Source organism: Falco punctatus (genome assembly GCF_963210335.1).
Source record: "Falco punctatus genome assembly, chromosome: 12".
Taxonomy (NCBI): domain Eukaryota; kingdom Metazoa; phylum Chordata; class Aves; order Falconiformes; family Falconidae; genus Falco; species Falco punctatus.
Window position 1 is genome coordinate 16,058,594 of NC_137592.1, and position 24,045 is coordinate 16,082,638.

At 38.6% G+C, this 24,045-nt stretch overlaps 1 protein-coding gene across 5 annotated transcripts in view; it reads right to left on the reverse strand.

Annotated features, from left to right (window-relative positions):
* Positions 1-24,045, reverse strand: part of LRFN2 (leucine rich repeat and fibronectin type III domain containing 2) — a 258,824-nt gene that overhangs the window by 18,656 nt on the left and 216,123 nt on the right. For 4 of the 5 annotated variants that reach the window (XM_080407895.1, XM_080407894.1, XM_080407891.1 and 1 more), the window contains 2 exons: positions 19,802-19,868; positions 8,480-19,652 (listed from right to left, as the gene is read on the reverse strand). The gene's annotated coding sequence lies outside the window, so the exon portion shown is untranslated. Of the gene's footprint in view, positions 1-4,794; positions 19,653-19,801; positions 19,869-24,045 lie in introns of those variants that run through there. The other variant, XM_080407893.1, reaches the window with a different exon arrangement.

Below are 24,045 nucleotides of genomic sequence, written 5' to 3' on the forward strand. Positions count from 1 at the left end.
AAAGAATCATGCCAGTGGCACAGATGGGGCTGGACAAATTCAGAATGTACATGGATGGTTATTTGTAACTTAGTATGGTTTAATGCCAATATCATATGAATAGGTACACGGATCAGAATAGAATTATCACTTCCCACATTTGTGAGGTCTGACACCACATTTTTAAAATCTAGCCTAAAATAATGCTGATTGAATTTTTTATGTGGAGTTCCCAATTACTTGCCTAGAATATGATTGCCACGTTATCATTTCACTTTCTTCTTCTTAAGGTGCTTTGCTCTACATCAGATGAGTACCAAGTACATAACGCTTATCTGAAAACGTGGCATTTGAAAAAAAATGGACTTAATGTTCAACATGACTAGAGTTCTGGGCAGTTTCTGAGTGAACCAATTATCGTGGTAGAATCCTTCTCACAGTATTTGTGCTTCTTCTGGGTTACAGTAGAAACCAGAAGTTCTCAGAGGTGGGGGGAAATATCCATACATCATTGTGACTGACCATGCTGACAGTGCTGATCGAATCTATCAGGACTTGAGTAGGGAAAGTACCCAGACATAGAAGGCAACAGAATATAATTGTATACCTTGAGTTTTGTTTGGATTTACGTGCTCTGCTGAGCTGTACATTTGCTGTACAAATGGAGTTCCTATCTCTCTTGTCCTTGTGTTGTACTCAGTAGGATTCCAGACAAGGGCCTATCGATTATGTTTTAAAATCACCATGATATTATGAAGAGCAAATAATAAGACAGAGTTATAATCATAATTAAAAACCTATTTTTTTCCTTGAAGTACTTTCGTTTAAATTCAGTTGAGCTACACAGAGCTCAGTTGGGCCTATTATTTCCTATTAGATTTTCTGGCAGAGCTAGGATGTCATACAAACACTTGAAAACTGAAAAGAACACAATTACTACATGCCAGTTCTGTGTTCTAGAGACAATTGGGCCAATCACTCTGAGTCAAGCCTGTAACTAAGCACAGTAAAAGCAAAAGAACTGCAATGAAAACCTAGCAGTTAATTTACTATGTAGAAGTAAAAAGCAGCCAAGCTCATAAGTCTTCCTCAAATTTACTATCAAACAAAAATGACGTGTACTGTACTGGAATGAACTGGAAGTACAAGAGCTCTATCAGGTCAACACTGCAAGACTTGCAGAGGACATGTGTGTTGAACAGGTATTTGAGGGTAGACACCAGCAGAAATCCTCTCTGTATACACACATTTTTTGTACATTATGTATGTGTTTGTTTACAATGCATGTATATACATGTACTTATACACATATATACAAGTGTTTATATAGGTGCATATTCTGAGTTCTTTGTCTTCGAGCATTTTATACATTGCTGACTTACTCCAATGAATTCACAAGCTCTGAGAGCAGAAGCAGGGCAGGAAGAAGCAAATTTATTACAATGCTCTCTGATTTCTGTGCAGTTTCTTGTGGCTGTGAATACAGTCATCAGAACAAAAGTCTGCCTGAATTCATGGCACGTGTTGCTGCTGACTGCAGCAAAAACCAACCCTTGAGTGACTGCCAGCAAGACTAAGCATGGGATGAGCTTCCTACCTGTACCTAAAAGGTTTTCATTATCAAATGTCTTCATTTAATTAAAACAAGGGGGGGAGAGCAAAAGGTCTAACTAATAAAGTAGCTGCATCCCCCTGTGCTTCCAGCAAGCCCAGCTGCTCACACAGACAAACATAAATTCCAAACCAATTTTTCATTAACAAAATTTTCCATTCCAGCTCCACTGATGTAGAGGTTTCCACTTTCAGGCCCCTTACTGTGTTGCAGAGCTTATTATTAGTTATTATTCATCTGTCCTCAATTCAGTGATCGGATCAGTCTGTTGCTGCTTTAGGAGGCAGAGATTCTAGCCAAGCTTACTGAGAGAAAAATATACAGCAGGCAAACAGAACCATTGCATGAAGTGCTTTTCCTGTGGGCTGCCAACCTCACCCTGACATCCTGCAGATCAGGAATAATTTTCAATCAAAAAAGACAGGCCCATTGCAGATGAAGCCTGAGACATACAGAATGCAAAGTCACACCGTCCTCATCCTTAGCTGAGCTGATCCTGAACACTTTTCAAAGACACAGGTGACTGCAAAGTACAAAGTGCCACCCCATCATTTGATACCTCATCATTTCCACTAACATCCTTCATAATTTTTCCTCTCACAGTGCAAGCAGCTAAGAAGGTGTGAACAGGAATATTTAGTTCTCAGCAAGGCAGAGGGGAACTGTCCCAGCAACCATTACTTGCTGGTATGGAAAGGCTAGATACTGCTGGCAACACTGAAAACAAAGAAAGAAAGAGAGACACATGTGTCAGTCTTGCATATATACTGATTCCAGCCAGGTGTGCTTTACAGTGAATAAGAAACCTCACTCCTCAAGCAGGTAATGTCTGCTCAGCTTTTCAGGGCTTGAACAAGCCTAGGTCCATGTGTCTGCTGTTTCTGCTACAAGGAATGCCCTTTGCAGAAATAAAAAGGAGAAGGCTGAGGTGGAAATTGTCACAGAAGTGTGATGCACAACTGCTTTTAGGAGGAAGTTTCCTGAGGTTCTGCCTGGCCTTGGGAACAGGGTCGTGTCTGCTCCCCTTCATCTCTCCTTCCTGGAGAGCTGTTCAAAACACCCCACGTGAAACAGTGTGACTTCCAAGGCAGCCAGCTGGGAAGCTGGGCTGCAGTCTGAAACAGGAGCCAGATGCAGGTGACATGCAGATAGAAGGTCCTATCTTGTGTAGTCTGGCTGATCTGGCAGTGCCCCTGCCTGAACCGCCCCTAGCTGTACATTTTGTGATCCAGAAGTGCAAAGACCTAACAACAGCAGAACCATACCCTCAGTCTACATCTGGGTAAAACCAGACAGAATAGATAGATGAGTAAAAGTATACTCAGGTCACTAAACATGATTAGATTAATGAGGTGCAAACACAATTTTATACTTCTGAATGCCTAAAACATGCCTAGTTAAATGTCTGTATGCTAAACACTACGCCTTTTCCAGGTACTTGCTGAGCGCAGAGATTTGGACTAAATATCAAAAGTAAAAATAATCAGGGGTAACCTGCAGGCCTGACAGAGCAAGTAATGGACATAATCAGTCTGCGTTTTTTGGCTTCACCAAGAGCCACTCAAACTAGACAAGGACATCCATTTGAGAACATTAATAAGTTTTGACGTGTCAGCCACAGATCGGTGATCACAACCGTGCTGATCCATGTTGGCTCACACATCATCATTAATCTACCTTACTGTTTATTTATTGGATTATAAAATAACTTATAAACTTAAATGACTTGTATTCCCACATGTTGAAAAACTGTCCACTTCTGGTCCTTTCAGCTGGAAAGGGTATTTATCAAAGCCAGGAATCGTTCAAAGAAGGACAACAGGAATGACTGAAGGGATGGCATGGCTGCACTAATGGAAAACACTAACATTTGAGCCTGGAAATAGTGAGCACAAGCCTCCAGAACAACCCCTCATCATATTTGACAATACATACCCATGTCTCAGTTCTACTGGAAGCCTTAGCACTTGGCTTAGCATCCCTCACTTTAAATGTAAAAAGAAACTTCCACTGAAGTTCAAACGTGTGGCCTGAAATGCCTTGTTATTGAGGAACTGAGCAGAAAAACCCAGGCAAAAACTCCTGTATGTGGGAGGTAGATATGAAAGTAATTCTCTGCTGTTTTCAGCCAAGGGAGAGCTGGGTACCTGCTACTTTGCAAACCCACAGATTTCTGAGATTATCCTTTGATGAGCAGACGTTTTCTTTAAATAGCATGCTGGAAATTAACAGTTCTCAGAAAACTCTTTTGACAAAGTCCCTGATAAAGTTTCTTTCTTAACCCTTGAGCTGCTGACTTGGAGTGATTAATATAATGATAGGAAAGGGAGGGCCTGATATAATGATTTCCCCTATGGTTAATAACCTCACGTGGCAATGTAAGAGTGGGAGACAGTATGCTTGTGATGTGGGAGACAGTGGATAAATTTTGAGCTCAGAGGCATCTTGTTATAGCTATTTTCTCTGTTCCAAGGCAAATTTCAGGATGTTTTAAATTTTTTGCTGTCCTGAATTATGACAAGTGCAACATATGCCTGTGAAATAAAATTCAGGACAAAATCTTGTTTTTATTCAGTCCTGCTCACAATGAATTCATTTAAATGTTAAAACAAAAAGGAGTATTCAGTTATGTAGTTCACAAAATCTCACATAATTTGACAAGTTTGTTTTCACTACCTGTTTTAAAATCTTAAATTCTTCAGAAAGAACCTTTTCTGGAAAACAAGAATTAGTATTTCCCTATGAAAAGGGAAAATTGTTTCATTGAAAATGATGTGCTACAATGGAGAAGAGGCTAAAATTCCAATTTTTGAATGAAAGCATTTCATATTCTTGCAAACCAAAGCACAGTCATCACTTCCACTGTAAGAGGCAAGACCTCTACATGTTAATCCGCGTAATCCCATATCTTTCAATGAAGCAGTGTGAATAATGTTGACAGCAAATCACAGCCCTGGTATTTAAAGCAGAATTTCCTGCCACAAGTAGATCAGACCTTGGCTCTATTAACATATTTTCCGTGTCTCCTTACACTTTTTCCGCATCAGCCATTGCTATACATCTTAGTCCTGAACTGTAATCACCATGGATTTCATCACAACATAGGTGCTGCTGATTCTTCTCAATGTGTTGCATAACAATATTTATCACTTTCTTTAATCAAAATGCAGTTTAGACTTTAAAAAAGTTCCATGGGTACTTACCCTGCCTGATGAAGATCCATACCTCATCTTCCGTAGTGTAGTGTTTTCACAATGTTTTTCATTCACAAATAAATACAACCTAGGCTAAGCTTTGTTCCTTTATTCCTTTTATTTCCTCCTGTTTTATTTGTTTGCTCACTTGCATGACTGTGGGTGAGAGCACCTTTGTTTTTTATCTTTAATTTTTCCTCTGTGATCATCTCATGGACCACTTTCCAATGTCCATGTCTCACAGACTGCCACCACTCCATAACCTCCAAGACAAGAGTCACTGATGTGTAACACTGCAGTGCTGTTATTTTTTACCCCTGAGGACTGTATTTTCTGTGTTCTTTTTCATCAGGTTTTTCTTCATAAAAGTAAATCATCTAAGTCCAAGGTCTTTTGCCAGTGTTGTTTCACTGAGTTTTGGAGGATTTTACTGGCATAAATGGGAGCAGAACACTGTCTCTAATTGAGAGAGACAGGCAAGTCTATCTGTTCTCATAGAAAGGCAAACTGATGAAAAGCTGCCATCAAATAATGTGTACTGTCCAAAGTCTGGGCTGTGTCAATAATATCTGTTCTTCCAAAGCTGTTTCCTTTATTATTCTCTCCCATGTTCAACCACATATATTGTCAGTAGAAAAATGCTAGAATAGCATTCAGTATAAGAGAAAAATACAAAGGAATACCTTCTTGTAGCACAGTCATAGCATATTGCTAAGAACAGAAGGACCAGACTTCCTAAACGAGCTCTGCAGATGTCTTTGGCAGCTGTATTGCCAGAAGCTCTGAGGACCTGTTGGGTTTGCAGGCTTCAAGACAACCCTGGTGTGTATGTTCCTCAGGGCTGTAGGCTGTGGAGGTGGAAGAGAGCAGAGGGGAGGGCAGTCATTTGCTTAGCTATGTTTCAGCCCAGTGCCGAGGGCTGTACTATGCTACCCTGCTCCCTGGATAATCTGCTCCTCAACATAAACATAGAAACTGAGGACTTCTGAAAGCCTTGGGAATTCATCTCTTGTTTTGGTATTTACAAGGACTCTGGCTGAATCCAGAGCCTTGGTTTCTCTGTGTAAGTGATGGATATGGATCTGGCTCCATTCCTCACACTGTTGCATCTCAGCTCAGCTCCTGGGCTCTCTTGTGCTAGATTTTATGTTCTTTAATATCTCGTGCTTTGGCAATCACTATCCGTTGATGTTTTCCCACCATATTCCCCAACAAGAAGCTTTCTTCAGGTTATTTTCTGTGCCTCTTAAATGTAAGCACTGGGATGGGGAAATTCAGTTTGCAATAGGTGTACGTTGGGGAGGTCTGGGACAGTCACAGCCAGCATCTGAAATAAAAAGAAACTCTGATGGAGAAAACTAGGCAAAAAATGGAAAACAAAAATTCTATGCACACTGTATGTAACACCAGTTGTACTGCAGCTGCAATTATCCTCAAGAGTACATTAAAAAGCTTGGGACATTGAATTACAAATACATAATTCAGGCCATTCTTGTAAGTGGGCCTCACTGTAATATTATGCATATTAATTCTCTCAAGTCTCATCACAGCTCCAGTTTATTGAAAATAGCTTGCTCTCTAGAAGCATAACTAGATGATATTTCTGTAGAAATATTTATTCCAAGATGTATGTCTTTATTATATAGAGACAATCAAACAAAGACAGCATTTACTGAATTCACTAATTAAACTAGTAGAAGCAAAGGCTTTGTCTTTTCCACTGAAATCAGAGTCCTGGGAGCAGGACCATTACTTGTTACTTATTACTTACCTGTCCAATGTCACAGCTGTTAGCAGCAAAGTGCGCATTGCTGCTTCTCTCTTCTTACTCAAAAAGAGTCATTCATTAAACAGATTATATTGAAAATACACCGCAGATAGATGGTGCTGAGGTGTGCCTTTGTCAACAGCATTGTTAGGGCCTCAAAGACCCGCTATGCTGAACTTTGCTATGGTACCTAAAGAAAAATGTGAACCCTTGTTTCTATCTCCAGGAAAGAAAGAACATGGGAATGCAAGGTAATGATGTTCTTGAAGGCAGGGACACAGTGATGGTCAATTTGGCCTTCAGCCCAGGCTTCAGCTGCCCCTTTACACCAGTCAGGCCAGAGCCAATAAGACTCAATCAGTTCCAGCTGTATCCTCCACTAGACCTCTTGTGCATTATCTTTCAAAGTAACATAGAGAAAAATTATCATCTATTGTAATGTACCTTTGTTTGAACGAAGAGGACTGAGGAAAATTAATTTGTCAGGGTACTGAAGATAGAACAGAGAAACTTTAGGCAGTAAGTTTTGTTTCAATTAATAGCACAAACTCAACTCACTAATATGAGACACCGCCTAAGCTCCTTTCTTCGCCTGCTGAGCTTCTTTGAGCTCCCAAATGAGCCAGGTTTAGAGGAAAAGACACAATCTAAGTATTTTTTTTATAAAGTATTTTTTATTTATTGCTTTAATATCTCTGCTAAGTATTTCACACTGTAAAAATTTAGAAAACCTTAGAAGATTTTGTTGTGAAGATCTTATTCTTTGGATGACAGACATGACAAACAAATGCAGAGCTGGTTTACTTTCCTGTCATGTGTGTAACCTCCCATTTTTCTCTTAGGCTTTTACCTATCCAACACAATAGACCTCCTTTTGAAGGCTGAATTTTTTATTACAAAGAACTGTACAAACTGAACAATAAATTATCTAAAGCACAGTGCATGCAATTGCAAAGCACCATTGCCAGCTATTTTGCAGTAAGCTAAGAAGGTCAAAGATGTTACAGATTTATCTCAAGCTCACTTGAAATCTGTATCCTTTGTCTGCAAGAGTTTCAGCTCTTTAGCTCTAATTATGCAGCTCTTTACTTTTAAAATGCTTCATTATTTTCTTCGTATACACCACTTTGTGCTGTATTAAACACAAGGAAGCAGAGTTACACAGCAAAACTACAGTGACTAGTTTTAGTCTTGAGATACTTACATATTCAAGGAGAATAAACTAATTATTTTCATCCTATCTGTAAATCTCTAGTTGTCTACCTCTCTGTCCATTTATCTGCTTGTCCATCTATCTCAGTTTCAGGTTGGACAAAATTTTTAATTAATTTCGAAATGGAATATACCATTTTTTTGGAAAATTACAGAGTAAGAATTTAGGAAAGTTATCTGTGTTTGCATGATTCACTGAAGTCAGTGTGAATTGGCAGATAATTTGGATACATCATAAGCTTCAGTATTTATAAATTAGCATACATATTGCAAGAACACAACTAATCTAAAAAACAAACAAAATGCATGCAGCTCTAATAAGAGGAAAAAAATTAAGTATTCCATTCTTACACTTCCACGGACAGCCCCACTTGGTAATCTGAAATTCATGCCCCATGTTGCCTGATTAGTCCAGTTTAATATGATATTACAGTGATTTTGACATACCTTTTTCTCAGGTTAGTCACAGAAAACCAATAAAGCAAGTGAGTCCTTTATATGCTAAGAGCATTCCAGCTGCACCAAACAGAGCAGTCTCTTTTCATGAGATACATCTCTGTGCTTCATTAATTTTGTTAACAAACGTGCATGTCTGTGGGGGAAAAGAGAGAGACTGAAAGAGAGTCAAGCAAATGGAAAGAGAAAAAAATGTTGCCATAGAATCTTAACACATCAAAGCTTTCAGGAAAAAGTCACATTGCTTTAGACTATCTAGGTTGTGTTTGGTTTTGTTTTTTTTTTTTTCCTTTTCTGGTTCTAAAATTAGACACATTCATTTCAAAGGAGCCATCTGGCCAATCCTAAGGAAAGCAAGAGAGACCAGACCTGACATTCTCTGAAGCTCAGTCAACCTGAGGAAAAAAAAGGTAATTTATCTTCTTTTTCCTTGTCTTTCTGATTTGAGGAACTAAATAAAGCAAAATGAGACAAGAGAAGCTCCTATTGTGAAGCATAATAGAGAATATCATTGCAGCTTTTCCCTAGATGATTCAAGGAACTTGTCCTACCAGCATCTATCTGCATTTATTTTATAACATAACGGCAGCCAATAGGTTAAATGTTTGATATAAGGATGTGATTCAGCAGGCTACCTCCATTCAGAAAAAAGTACTGAAGAGCTTAAACTCTGCTGTGCTATTGGTTTCTCTGCTAGCTTTATACTCTTCTGAGCAGGAATCCTGGAGCCCAGTACTGACTTTATTTTTCAGATGTCCTAGCCAAGTACAGGAATGGCTTAACCATAGCTATCTTAAGGATAAAGGAACAGTGAGGTAATTTATCCTGTATATTTCTGACGTGGACAGATTTTAGCATATTTTTGTACCAGGGCAATCTTTTTGCCCTCTTAGAGCAAAAAGGCATAATATTTTCATATTCACTCTTCCCTTTCCTGTTTATGTTAAAGAATAACTCTGTGGTGAGTGTCCTTAAGTTCAGTGAACAACCTGTGGAATAAAATAACACTCCAATGGAGTCAAAGAAGGCAAACCAAACCCTCTAGAAGGAGGGAACTAAAGGGTGGAACAGAGAATGACAGGCAGCTACTCTACTGCAGAAAGCAATATGTAGGCTGGATATAGGAGACCATTTGTAGCTGGGAGACCTGTCCAACTTCCATAGCTCCAGAAAGGGCAAGCAGGGAAGTTTTTTGCTAGGATTTTTTATAGCCAATTGGTCCAGCTTCTTGAGAACAGAGTTTACAGTGCTTGAGGGAAGGGATAAAATCAGAAAGCACAGAAAGTACCCCAATTGCTTTTTGTCCATTCAATACTGGTGCTCATCAAATGGTAAATTGGTTGGTTTAGCTGGCATTGTGAAGTGTAGAATTACCTTTACTACCTAACCACAAAGGTAGTTATTGGTTAGGGACTTGTCAAGTCCTTATGTAAAACAAACCATATTAATTTCCTTAACTTCAGTAGCATTTCCACAGTTCTCCCCTGCACTGCAAGCTCTGTGTTTGCTTGTTTGTATTTTTCTCCATTTCTCTTTCTTTGGCCTCTCAATTGTTGATATTTTTCATTGAATCCTTCAAAACTTTAAATATTCCCTTTAAATCTCCCTACATATATTTCAAGCAGCTCCCTTCCAGCACAAATTATCTTCATTACCTCTGAATCCAGCCAGGCCCCTGATCCCTGCCCTTAAAGTATCATTCCTGAACCACCAGTTTTGTTGAAATGCTTCAGTGAGCTGTGTATTATACTGTACAAAACTTATAAAATAAAATGTTCTTGATTATCCCGTCTCACTGGTTTAAGACACCAAACACTGTTTGCACTCAAGTTCACAGGAGACATCTGCCTCATGCAGTGTCTAACCTAAATAAGTTTAACTGTGCTCATCCTAGCTTCTGAACTGCTTGTGCTGGCTCCTCCATTTTTTTCTCCACAGAGCAGCTGGCTGCTGGGCTTAGATACCTTCAAAGACTTTGATTTTTGTATTGTGTCAATGTACAATATTTCCTGCTTATCCAAGATTAATTTAATCTGCCATCATGCTGCCTAGATCTCCAATGACTTTAAGTACAGCAGGGGAATTCCAGAATCCTCTGAAGGCTATTAGCTGAAATAACCTTCTATCAATTTTCAATAACTTTCTGTTGACTTCTTTTGCTAGCTTAGTAATGCATTAAAAATCACTGGTCCCAATATTGACCTTCAGGGCACTTCTGTATCGACCATCTTTCAAGCTCAGAAACATTCATTTTATGGGTTCTTAGAATTTAACATACTACCTAATTTCCAACATTATCTAGCTTTCTTAGTCTATTGATATTTTCTCTATTTCAAATCTATACCAATATTTCTTGTACAGATGATCATCCTAATTGCTGAAATGTCCTGAGCTAGTTTTATCTATGTGTAGTTTTTAACCAGTTAAAGAAAAAACAGTAAAACTCATGGTAGTGCAAAATTACTATCATTATGAGTAAGATTACTTTTTTTTTTTTTTTTTTTTTTTTGCTATGTTCAGTGCTTTGAATTGTAAGATCACAAAATATTTTAAGAAGGAAGTAAAATATTAAACATTCCAATTCACTGATGTGGAAACTAGTACATGTTGTACCTAAAACAGCATAGTTAGTGGCAGAACTCAGGCTTCCAAATTCTAGTTGTCTCCCCACTGATGTGTGCTGCTTCTCTTGCTGGCATGTCACCAGTTTCCCTGTTACAGAACCTCAGCTGATGTAAGGTATGATTTCTCATGATTTCATACAATCACTTTGCGTTGGGGAGTGCCGAAAGACAGTGCAAAGACATGGTGTGGTGTGCACAAAGAAAAGGTAACTCACTCGTGTTGGCTTAGAAGGCGCTCAGCTACTGTTTATGGTGAGGCTGAGCGGGAGGGAAACACCAGAAATAATAGGAGATGAAAGAAGTGGATTTTTTTTCTTTTTTTTTTTTTTTTTAATAATCACAATGAAGTAATTTTATGTAGCTATGGGTAAGAGTTTGATTTGGTATAAGTGTGAAAGAAAGTGAAATTAGCTGGATGGTTAGAGTGGATTTGTAAATGAATGAATGACCTTTGGAAGTAAAATTGCAATTCATACAAAATGAACACTTCCATTTTCTTTTTTCAAAAGGTTTCTCATGATAGAATGTTTTGCAGAGAACAATTGTATTCAAGTAAATCCATGCATCTTCGAGAAAAAAAAAAAGGTGTGTAGAAAATGGGTGAAAGAGGAGAGAAAAAAAGAGTTTATAGGAATTAAACACATTTAGCTGTATAAAAAGCAGCACATATAAGATCCTGTTCCAATTTCTAGACCCATCAGATAGCTGACCAGGGCCATTTAGAGTCCCACACACGTACTTTTATCACCACAGCTGGAGGAGAAGTGATTGGTACTAACTAGAGGCGATGTGGCATCCATTTAGGCAGTTCCGATCCCAGGAGAGAAAATGGTTTCTGTTCAGTGATCAGTGTTTTTTCCCAATGATGTACAAACGGATCCTTCGTTTGATTCTTAGGTGAAAATTGTGTTCCAAACTACTAATTAATTCTGTAAGATGTTTTTGGTTTGTTTAGTTGTTCCCACCTCCTCCTGTCAGCTGAGATTGCAGGGTCAGAACTGTGATAGTTTCCCAGGGATGAGGGTGAGGCTCATTATTTTGGGAAGTGGCCAGTATCCATGGTGGCTAATAGAGAGACAGGATCACTCTAGTGGTTTTTAAAGCCTAATTATGGAGACAGGTATCACAAGATCTCTTGTTTACCTTGCTTTTTGTATTTTCATGCAAAATGACTCAAACTATTGCATACCTACACAGTTTCTTTGGAGCTCAGTAAGGAAAACATGGAGGTAGGAGGCTGTCTGGGATGTCTAGAACTCACTTGTCCCACTCCCTGAACTGTTTGACCTTGTAAGAAAGGTAAGTTTAGCCCATTTCTAAAGCAATGAGATGTTAGGACTCTGGGCTGAGACTGCTTTTTAGAGTAGATTTGCATAGTAATATACGTGATGGTCACAGTGTCTGGTTTTGATGCAGAATCAGAAGTGTGGTTAATTTGACATGGCTTAGGAGACCTGTTCCACCAAGCAGAGAGGATATGCATTAGCGTGAAGCTGTAGGGTGAATCAGTGTTAAAGACATGCCTAAAACTCCTGCTTGTTGCTGGTCTGACTCTGAACCACTGCACAGCTTCCCATATTTTCATTTTTCTTCCTACCTGAAAGAAAGAGGTAAGGAGAGGAAGACAAGTGAAGACTGTTAAAAGATAATTGCATGAAACCTCATCATTAGTCTCAGATTCCTTTCTAGGCAAAGGCACAGCTCAATTTTAATCCTAACCTTTCCAGCAGCTACTTTCTCCTGTATTTGCAAATCACCTGAGAATTTCTTGCTCTCAATCTAAACAATGTGCATCCACCAAGTGAACTGGTAGTTAGAGAAAGACATTCCAGTGCTGCCCACGTTATTAAAGAAAAATGTCACCACAAACCACCTAACACATTCCTTGAATTACAAAAGCTAAGTGTACACAGCATCTATAATAAATGAACCATTTCCTGTGTAAATTCTAGGAAATCCAAGAGAGATTAGCCTGAATAATGGAGTTAAAATCAAGCTAATTTGTTTGTGAGAGTATTGGCAAATCAAAAATCTCCTCCACGGCTTTGTTAGGGAGAGGGGAGGAGAAAGTCTGTGTGTTAGGCTCAGAGGCAATCAATGTAAATTTGTTTTTATCAATATACTTGGCTCTACTGAACAAAATGAGCTATATTCCCATCTGTGTGGCTGAAACTGGACAAAGTCCAATGCAACCAAAGGTCTACAAAAAAAATGGTTTGGATCTGTGGAAGTATAAGATGAGAAAGAGAAAGGAGGTTTGTGAACAGCTCTGGACCTGAATGGGGATACACCGAATATAGAGGGAGGAGCAGAATCCACAGTGCTGCTTTACTTTTGTCTGATGTGTGCCTGACAACATAGGAAATGATGCTCAAAATGTGAGAAAAAACTTGTCCTCATTTTGGATTTTTTAACTTTGTGTAAAATGTTAATGCCTACCCACAGCTCCTTTTCTTTTGTTACCCATTCTATGCCCTTTCTTACCTCTGCCTTCCTTTCAGACATTCTCACAAATGCCTCTTATTCTTTTCAGCCACACTTTACAACATCCGTTTCTTCATGCTTTCTGCACCTACTCCATGTTTCCCATGACCAGTCCCACTTGTTCCCATCTCTCCCCTCTGCTGTCCTTGCTTCCCTCCCCTTTCCCTTCATCGCAGATTTGAGTGAAAAGCAAAACAGCTGAATTCTTCATTCCTAGGAACTGCCTTGTAGCTTTTCTGTTGACTTCAATAGTTGTAAGAGGAAGCCGTTTGATGAGATGATAGACACAGAATTCAGAAAACCTATGATTTTTCATCCTTCTTACCTACTAAAATGTCCCTTAGTGTATCTTCAGCTTCATACGCAGGTAATAGGGTTTTCCACTTAAAATTTTTAATTGGCTTGGAAAAGTTTAATCTTCAAATTAAAATTCTGAAACAACATAGAGCTTTCCTTTTATTTCAACTGAAAATATCTTATTAGCTAAGGTATTCAGTGTTAAAAAGCTGAAAAGCAAGGGTGTGTAATAAAGAATTAGACAACTGGGAGAAGACTCATCTGACCGTTAGTAGGTGTCTCTGCTGGATCTCCATTTGAGATAGTCTCTGTAGTCTCATACCATAGTCTGCAGAGAGAGAGGGTAATTTTAAGATCATTATTCATCTTAAAGTAGATATATAAAATAGGTCAGATGAATCACAAGTTAAATGTATCTATTTCTCTCCATTGACTATAAAGGAAACCTTGGGTGACTAGTTCTGAGGTTGACGCCTACACTATAAATGTCCCAAGTTAGGTAAAACAAATGCCACCCTAGCTGTCATCTTAAACACCCATTGTAACACGTTCCTTTTTTAAAACTGAAATTCCAAAGCAGAACAACATTTTAAGAAAAAATGAAAAACATTTCAGCTTGACACTTCCTATAAAAAGATCAATTTTTGTGTTGGATTTTTTATTTCCCTTGAAAAAGTTTCAGTCTTGGTAAAAGTCCTTTTTTAAAATAAAGCAAGCTTTTTAAATGAAAAATGTGACCTGACTCTCCCTGGCACATAAATAGCAGAGGGAGTGTTCCACCCCACTTGTCCTTGGGTGCTGGTGTTAATACAGCTTCATTGGGGCCAATTTGTGTCAGAAGTGGTAGTAATTTCATGACCAAGCCATTAGGAGCTGGGCTAAGAATTGCCAATCAATTTCACATGGATTCAGTTCTGTTGTCAGGTGGCAATAACTTCTGGTCACTGTTGAACTGGACTGGATTTGCACCAGTGGCCTAGAAGAGAAAAAAGAAATTTATTACCAGTTCTTTAATCCACCCAGTTCAGCAAAATAGCCTTGTATCAAAATGTATCATTTATTTCCTTATACCTGCCTGGCAGGAGTGTAACTATAACAAACCACCTCAAACAGCAGTAGGATGTAGTAATATAGAGCAATTTAAGCATAATGGAGCTCAGAGCTTTCTAGTACTGTGAGACGACAGGTTTTGGAGGGCAAGATGTAAGGTGAGGAACAATTGCTTGTCTTATCCCCAGCCAGCAGTCACTGTCTATAAACATCCCACCTATTCATGTTTGCTGGGTCACGGGGGATTTTCAGAGTGCTTTGAAACCTGCATTAAAACTGTCTTAGACTTTGAAAAGGCCTAAGGTAATTTTCTTCTGCCTGCTGTGACTTTCTTTTTGAAGTCCTAAAACTGCATGACTGATAGATGGACAATTTCTGAATTTCAGCTTACATCCTTCATCTTGGCCAGTAACAAACCTGAGATACATATCCTGGTGTGGGGAGCAATTGTAGGTCTATGCGTCAGTCTACGTGCTCCTTTTACATTTGTCCATTCAACACCTCTGCCATTTGTCTTTCCCAAGTCAGACTGAACGAGTAGAGAGAAATCAATGTCTCTTTGTAACCTCTGAATATTTTTTCCCAGCTGAGTACTTCCCTAAAAAGTGGTTAAGTTGAACAGCAGGGAAGTCAAGATTTGTTGTCACTAAGGTCAATAGCAAATTCTCCATTGGATCAGTCATTCATTTTCTGTCACTTCACTTAGTACCAGCCCAGGTATTTTCTTCATTCACCTCTTTCATATGTTTTTTTCTCAACCTTTTTTCTCTGATTTAAATTTTGCTTGCAGTCTTTTATGATTAAATGGTAGTTCCAAACCCAGCTTAGTTTTGGCAGATTCTGTATTTTTGCTTAGAATGGTTCAATCTCTCCAGTGAGCAACTAATAATAATAAGCTTAAACTCTCTTTCTGCCTAGAGCAGGAAAAATGCACTCAGCTCCTGTAGAACACCTAAATGTGTGAAACACAGCAAAAGGTGCAACACACCAGGATTTTTAGTCCTGGGGAAGCCAATTCAACCTTAAGTTTTGGAGAAGGTACTCATGGATGCCTAACAAGTGTAGTTTAAAACTTCAGAGACTTCTGAGTCACTTCATTTCTGTATATTTCAGTTCCTCCAGAAAAGTTGACACCAACACAGTAGGATTTTCTTTGATGGCTACATTTTGTCTGGATAGTAAAAGAGACTGGCTATTTCTTTGTGGTTTTTGGATGCCCTATTGCAGTTCACTCAGTCAGGTTGTCTGATGCCCTAAGTTCAGACATCTTCTCCAAATCTGAAGGCACATATTTGAGGAGTGAAATACTGGCTTTACTTTTTCTTGTTTTGGATGTTTGAGATGCAGCTTAAAATGGTCAGAAGAGTACAGTGTGAAAGGCTTCAGAGGGTAACTTTTCTTGTGAGGAGGCAGCTGACCATCCCACTCACCAACACACCCAAGATTAGCAATGTATAGAAGTGTGAACTGCTTTCAGTCCCTTTGAAAAACAGGTTCACCACCCCATGCTGTTGTTTCACATCTGGAAGAGGGCTCACAAAGAACCAAAGTGCATTCTGAGTCCATCTTACAGAAGTATACAGATCAGAGCAGATACCTGTTAATCTTTATGAGAAATATCTTGTTCTTAGATCCTGAACGACTGGGGATGGCTATAGGAACACATTTCAGGAAGCTCTGCATACTATCAAATGTTTTCAACAGCACCTTGTTCCCTGTCATGCAAAACATTCAGGATCCCACCTTCCAAAATTAGCAGGAGTTGCTAGCCCATACCTCGATGCCTTTTGCAGAAAAGCATCACGTGTCAGTTATTCTTTCCACAGCTCCTGATGGTCACAGGCATTTTAATTTCTCCCTTCCTTGTTTATTTCCTGTTGTTGACATTTTTCAGTCCTTGAGTTCTGGTAGGTGGGATAATCTTCAGAGGTGAAGATGATATTGCAAGAAACCAGCTGGTCTTGCTGACAGCCAGGTTGTTTTTTCTCCTCCTTTTTCTATGAAACATTAGTGGTTCTACTTAGTCCCTTATTTTATTTATTTCCATAGTTTATTTATTTACTTTTGGCTCTGAGCTGTTCTTGAAATTAGACTCATTGTAACAACATAATGTGCAGACTGTCTGCTGACTGTGTCAGATCAAGCTTTATAATATTTTATGTGTATTGAAAGAGCATACACACTGCCAGTAATAAGTATGCACTGCCCTTGGGCCCAGCTCCTGCTATGTATTACAAATCTCAGAAATGTGGTCATTACTTTGTCTTAGCTGCAAAATTACTTTATTGAATTGCAGTTAAGGTATCCTGTTATGTGCTTTTGTTTGGTTGTATTTTTTTTTTAAGAGTTTTTCCACATTCCCTTTTCTCCTCCATTTGTGGAAACATATTAATGCCATTTGATCCCTGTAATGCTCCATAGCTCAATTTTCAACCCAGCTTCACAATCTGTTTCATACCATATGAAAATGAAAAGTAGTGCTTGCCCAACTATGTTTTATCATTTTTGCCAGTATCTGGGTTAATACATCATTCATGAACCAATTTTTTCCATCATGTTTGTAATTTGCAGCTTTTCATAATTTAATGCGAATGAACCATTTGTAGCCCATGGGTGGTTTGCAGTGCATTTGTTGAATCACATATTATATGACTGACCACACAGTGCATTGTTGTAACATTGTTTTCACTCCATTATTGGCTGTTCCTTTGGGGTTAAACTGAAACTTCCCAGTTCAAAGATGGTTAGTCTCCCAATAAGAAATACTAACTCCATTTTTTTACAACTTGTGTCTTGTATTTATGGCAAAAATGTCAAGAGCATTTGGGATCTGAATACTGCTATTTCATATGGTTATGACCAGTATCAGCAAATGTGATACAAGGGGAAAAACAAAGCAAAACAAAAAGAACCCTCAACAAACACTTAGGCAACAGTTTATGGGAATGTTTTCAATACTCTCTCTCACACCCAGGTTTTGTCCATGGAGTTGATATGTAAAGATTCTCTTGTCTACATATGTCTGGTGAAACTCTTTTAAATAGAAGATAAGCCCAAACCTGTTCTCATGCGCTGAGATGTAAGTGATGGAAAGGTCTGTACGTATACTTTATGAATATCATCTATAAAGAGAGACACTGATGCAAGCCTTCACTTGAAAAGAAAACCTTTCAGAATAGTAAACCCTATTTTGAGAACTTTCTGGCATTGTGTTTTGGGTATGGCATCTTATTTCAATAATTATTCTAGGTTATTACTCCGTCCTTTATATGGCTGGTATATATATGGCTTTTTAATGGTATCTTTAAAAAGATGGATTCCCATAATAAAACTGAGTTGGAATACTGAGGTAGCACTCAGTAATTTTTGCAAATCAACAATTTGTTTCTATATTTGACCTAAAGGAGTTATAGCTTAATTATGATCCAAATAATCCATCTTTCAATAGGCAAACTGCTTTTTATTTTATTATGTGACAAACAAAATAAATAAAGGGAAAAAAATTTCCTACTGTTAGAATAGAAAAGGTTGAATTTCAAAACACAGTAGAAAGAGATAGAAGGAATCTTGAGAACACATATCACCCATGCTTTTGCTCTGGTGACATAAACTGTAATTATCTGGGGCAAGTTTGTCCTTCTTGTTCTTAAAAACATCTCATGGTGGAGATTCTGTACCAACTTTGGTGATTCCTGAGCTTTACTGTAGAGGAATGAAGCTGGGTTAATTAGCATTGATAATATACTGCTGTGGGCTGGCTTCAGGGGCGGGTGTTTGTCCGATGTAGATAAGGCGCAGCTGTGGCTGGTTCTGGTAAGGGGTTGGGCAGCTAGTGAAGAGGGAGAAGCCAAGGAAGAGAGAGAGGAAAAAGCAAGAGAAGGAGTGTGCCCTGGATGAGGTGAGACTAGGAGAAGGCAGTAGAAGGACTGGCATGAAGAGTATGCTGGTAAAAGACCTTGTAGCTTGATAGTTTGGAGAATGCTGTGACACTTTACTACTAGAAAGCTTTTTTCAATGTTTTACCTGAATCTCCTCTATTGCATTTTAAGTCCCTTTACTTCTTGTCTTAATCTCATGGACAAGGGAGAGCGATAATACCCTTTGTATTTGGAGCATCCACCTGCATGTTAGCAGGCTGTTTCCATATTTCCTTTCATTATTGCCTCATCTAGACAACCTTTCAATCTTTTCTTATAGGTTATTATTTCTAGACCTCTGACAATTCCTGTTGCTTTCTCTATCTCTCTCCAGGGTGCCTGTATCTCTTAAATGGTATCCTATAACTATAATCCATGTTTGTTTTCACAACTTCTTTTTTGAGCTTTTAAAAATTGACATGTCTGTTTCTTAATTACTGGAGCACAAGAGAGCTGCTACTAATAATATATTTTTTAGATTACTATAGTGGTAAATACTTATTTTCTATGTCTATGGCACTGTTGAATTTGTGGATCTTCAGAGTTTTCTGGATTATAAACTTGTTGTCTAAAACAAAATCCAAATGAATCAGAAGAGAGATTTTCACTGAGTTAATGAACAGGACTTTGATTATGGTATAATTTATGTCAAGTTTAGACTAGCATGACACTAGTAACATCATGGAAGCTTTTCAGTGGTGTGAAATGAACCTGAACTATTCTTAATTTTAGGAACATCTCACCTGCTGTCCCACAGCACCCAGCAGTGAGAGTTGCTTGTGTCGGGCAGTGTAACAGGGAGAGCCTATGTATAATTTAGCCACTGAGTGGGCTGGTGGCTAAGCCACTGAGTGGGTTGGATTAGTGGCAGAAATTTATCTTTTATATGAAGGGAAAAAAAAGGAATCAAGAAAATGTTTTATATAGGAAATCATACAAGTTCTTTCCATTCTCTGCTGCGTTTGAAATCTGCATCTCTAGCTCTCTGCTGGTGCATCTTGGTTTTTTTTCCTAGCTATCACTTTGACAGTGGCTTTTGAACAGTCCAGGGTCATAGTCCTGAAATGAAAAGAAGAGCTTGTTTTAGGCTCTCTTGCCATTATAATCTGTACATAGTGCTTCTAACAAGGCATAAACATTATCTGTAGATTGTAATGGAAGTCTGCTGTGCTGCTGTACTTTGACCTCTTTTTTTAATTTATACTCACATGACTATGGATTCCAATTTGTTTGCAATTCTGTTCCCCTTCCCCAGTGTTCGTGGGTCCTTGCTAGCTATTAAAGCAAGAAGGGAGCATAGAGTCAGTCAGTTAAATGGTATTTGTATTGTACTCAGTAAAACACATTTCTTGGAGTGAGCTGTACTACAGACTCTTGATGTAGGTCCCACTTGCCCAGGTTACGATACAAAGCTCATGGCCTCTTCAGCTGTGGGATGGAAAGAGAGGAACTGCCTGGGAGCATTGTTAATAATATGTGTGGAAATCTAGTGAATAAATGGTGTACTGAACACAGTTTATATGGCATACCACACTGTGTCCTCCTGCTCACCAGCAACAGACTCTCTCGGCCAGCTCTGTTCTTTGCTGCATTGTGTTTCCCAGAGGCTGCTCTCAACCCAGGTTTCCTCTTTTAAATAAATCAAAATGGTATTAATTGTTCATGTTTCAGGTTGCTGAAAGGGGCTTATTCCTAAAGCACATGGTGAGAAAAAATGAAATCTTACGTCATGACCTTGTCAGATTAGGCACAGCATCTTCATCAGAAATGCACAGGAGGTATTTCTCCACTCTAACATACGACTGCTTTTGAGTGACCTGCCCTCCAACTTAGGTGTGCTATCCTGGGCTAACTACGATGCTCAATATGATACAGTCAGGCCTACCATCTGTGCCTTTTCTTCAGCTCTGGCAGTATGGTAGTGAAGTGTTATGGCTCCAATTCTGTATAATTATTACAAATTCTAACATGAAACTGAAAGCATTTCTCCAGGAAATAAGGAGTGCTGTTTGGCTTCTCATGAGGCTAATTCACTCTTCTTTCGTTGTGGGTAAGTGGGGATCTAGTGATCCAAGTGGAGGTGTCACAAACCCCTGCAACAGCGGTTACTTAACAAATGCAGTTTTATTTTCCTTTCTGATCCACTAACTACCTGCGGGCAGAGCTGGTAAAAAAAGAGGCCATTTTGAATATGTTCTCATTTGCTGACTTTCAAAGAAGTCTTTACCAGCTTCCCCCAGTGAATGCCAACATGGCTCTGGGTAGAGTGGTTGTTATTATGTGGGACCCTGGAGAATGCTGGAGGTCAGGGACAGAGCCAGGGGTTTACTTTAAACCCCTTTACTTCTTGCCCAGATGACAATCATTGTGCTGGGGTGTCTCTCAGAGGCATAAAATACTATGTGTACAACCTCATGCACTCACACCCACACATTCTTCCTCCTCCTGTTTTGATACATTTGCCTGGATGATGGATAATCCCTTTCCTGTAACCCCACATTGCCTTTCAGTTGGACATAGTATTGCTTAATTATAACACATAAATAAATAAAATCCCTTTCTACAGCGTTTGTTTAGAAGGGGAGGTTTCTCCGGTCTCCATGGCTCCTTTATCGTATGCAATGGAGTTACAATGTTCGTATGTTTACAAAGCTTTCTCATTAGTAATTATTTTACTCTCCTACCAGAGGGACTGCAAATGCCTTTCTCTTCTTAGGCTCATGCTTAATCTGCAATTTGTTACCCACATTAGAGCTGACCCAAAGCTCCTGTCTTAAAATGACTTGGGCATGACTTACATGTGTATCAGCTTCACATATCCAGCATGGAGGAACTGTGTACCTTTCATGTTTTTTTTGGTTTTTTTTTTGGTTTTTTGTTTTGTTTTGTTTCGGTTTTTTTATAACCACATTTATTTAGTGTGAACTACATATTTTGCATAGATATAAGAATTAGACTTATATTTTTACACCTTAGAGTCACTTCATCTCCAAGACTCTGTGAGTCAAAAAGTGATTTCTCCACCTCCATTTGAAGGAAAGAGCAAAACAAGCAGCATGTTTTCCCCTCTAGATGAAACAAAACTGAGTGCTTTGTTAATGCATTGGTACCTAGATAGTCTAATAGTTATGGTGAACTGCGTAGTGAACATTACGTACTTGATGGTTTAACTCAAATTCTCAAAAATCCTAACCTAACGTCCCATTCTTCTTCTCAGCAGTAAATAGAAAAATTCACACAGAGCTGGACTGTTAACCACTGTACAGCACCTTTACATTTCTTTTCTCAGTAAAAGACTCTTGAAATGCACATAAACACAATTTAAGACAATTTTATTGTCTATATATGCTCCCAAAGAGATATTAAGGGGTATTCGTATTCATTAATCATTACATTCAGACCTACTGACTTGAATGATAGTAGGTCTGAGGGTTCCTTCCCAAGGAAATGTATTTTTCCTAGTTTTCCCTACTTTTCTGTAAAGTTTGTGAAAAGGGTTTTCTCCCCAGGAGCCTTAATACTTTTTGCTTCCAACCAGAACAAGTTTGTTGTTATTTTTCAGTTCTGCCTCTTTGTCCTGCTAAAAGACAAGGGTCAGAATACTGCAACAGATAATAGAAGAGGGACCACCCTTTGGGCAAGGAAGACCTATTTCAAATGAAAAAGCCTTTGAGAAATATAATTCTGAAATTAGGAAGCTGACTGTGTTATCTAATAGCTCTTTGCCCTCTTCCCTAGTTTGCATGAAGAGAAAGAGAGCAACCAAGCTTTGGTCTATTTTTTCATTGTTTTTTGTGGTGGTTTATTTTTTTTTTTTACCTTTAAAGACCATTTATCTGGAATGTTAAACCCAGTTTCATTTGTGGGGTTTTTTTCTTCTCCAGATGGATCCATCTAATATACTGACAGCCTGTAATTTTATGCAACCAGTGATAGGTAATAAGCTTTAGGTGTTTCTTGCATGAAATAGGATATTTGTTAGAACTAAATGGTCTTGGCTGCAGGCAACAGCCACGTGAAGGACAGGACAGTCATCTTTCAAACAATGTGTTGAATAAAATAAAATAGAGCTTCAACAGGAGTGAAAACAACCACCATAATTTCTCTGATTTGTCACAGATTTAGTGTTCTGTGCACACTCCAGGTGAGCACTACAGAATGTAGCCTTGAGAACAAGAAGTAAAATTTTCTATCCATCAATATATCAGTGTTCATTGGACTTCTGATGGCTTTGGACCACTATTCCACCTTCTCTTGCCTCTAGAGTTTTCCTGGGTAGCACTTCCTTGGATATGCAACAAAGCAGTAGTCATCACAAAATGGAAATGCTAGGAAGCTGAGCTAAAAGGCAGCATTTACGATATCCCAGAAGCTGCAAACAAACTAAAACTTTTGAATTCTGGATTTAACCCATGCTTTACCATGATGATAGTCAGTACATAGTTACCACAAGTGCAAGAAATTCAATTCCTTCGGAACATGATTTATTGCCTATAGTTTACCAAGCCAAGGTGTCAGGGTATCAGAGCAATTTGTTACATGTATTTACCTTTTTTTTTTTTCTTTTTTTTTCTTTTCGTGGTACTTCTACTCAGCTATCATGTGGGTGGCAGGAACACTTCATTCAATACTTCCTTTTTCAGTATTGTGCCACTAGGCTTTTTTCATCTGTCAACATTTTATCTGTTCCCTTTGCACTCATCCTTCACAAAAGCTGTTCATTTCATCATAGCCCATGCACTGAGATGTTTCTCTTTGATAAAGCTGGGGAGATCTATAAATAATTTCATTAATGCCTTGTCGTTCTTGAGGAGAATCACAACAGAACATCCATAGGCCAAGCTAGAAACAGGAGAGTTGATCCCAAGTTGCCAGGTGACTTTGGAGTATTTACCTTAGAGCCCATCTTTCCTCCAGTGGAGTGAGTAGGTGATGGTATAGTCCTACTCAATGAGAGTAAGAGAAATGCTTGAAGAGATTCTCCCATTCCCCCTGTGATGAATAGATTATAGTGTAAGTCTACATTGGCTTGAATCATATCAACAACTCAGTGGGTAGCTGTATTTTTATGAATTTCAGTGCTTTGGGATAAGAAGTAGTGTGGACAAATAAGATAGTAACTGCTAGACATGCAAGTTCTCTAGTCCAAACAGCTTTATTGCTAACAACTCATCATTTGCAACAGACATCAGGGGCGCATCATTTGGCAGTGACACTAATCCTAAAATTTAATTAGTTGTTACAAATCACCATTTCATTCAGATGCCTCTTCAGTGCAATTGCACAAAATGACAACTTTTCTTTAGACCTTGGCAAAATAAGGTGTGGCAAGGTAGTAATTAAAGAAGAAAGTACAAAGGATCATGTTAATGGTAAAAAGCACCATTAGTGTTATGATTATTGAAACTTGTAGGTGTTTCAAGGAGAGAGAATAGAGGGAGAGAGAGAGGTA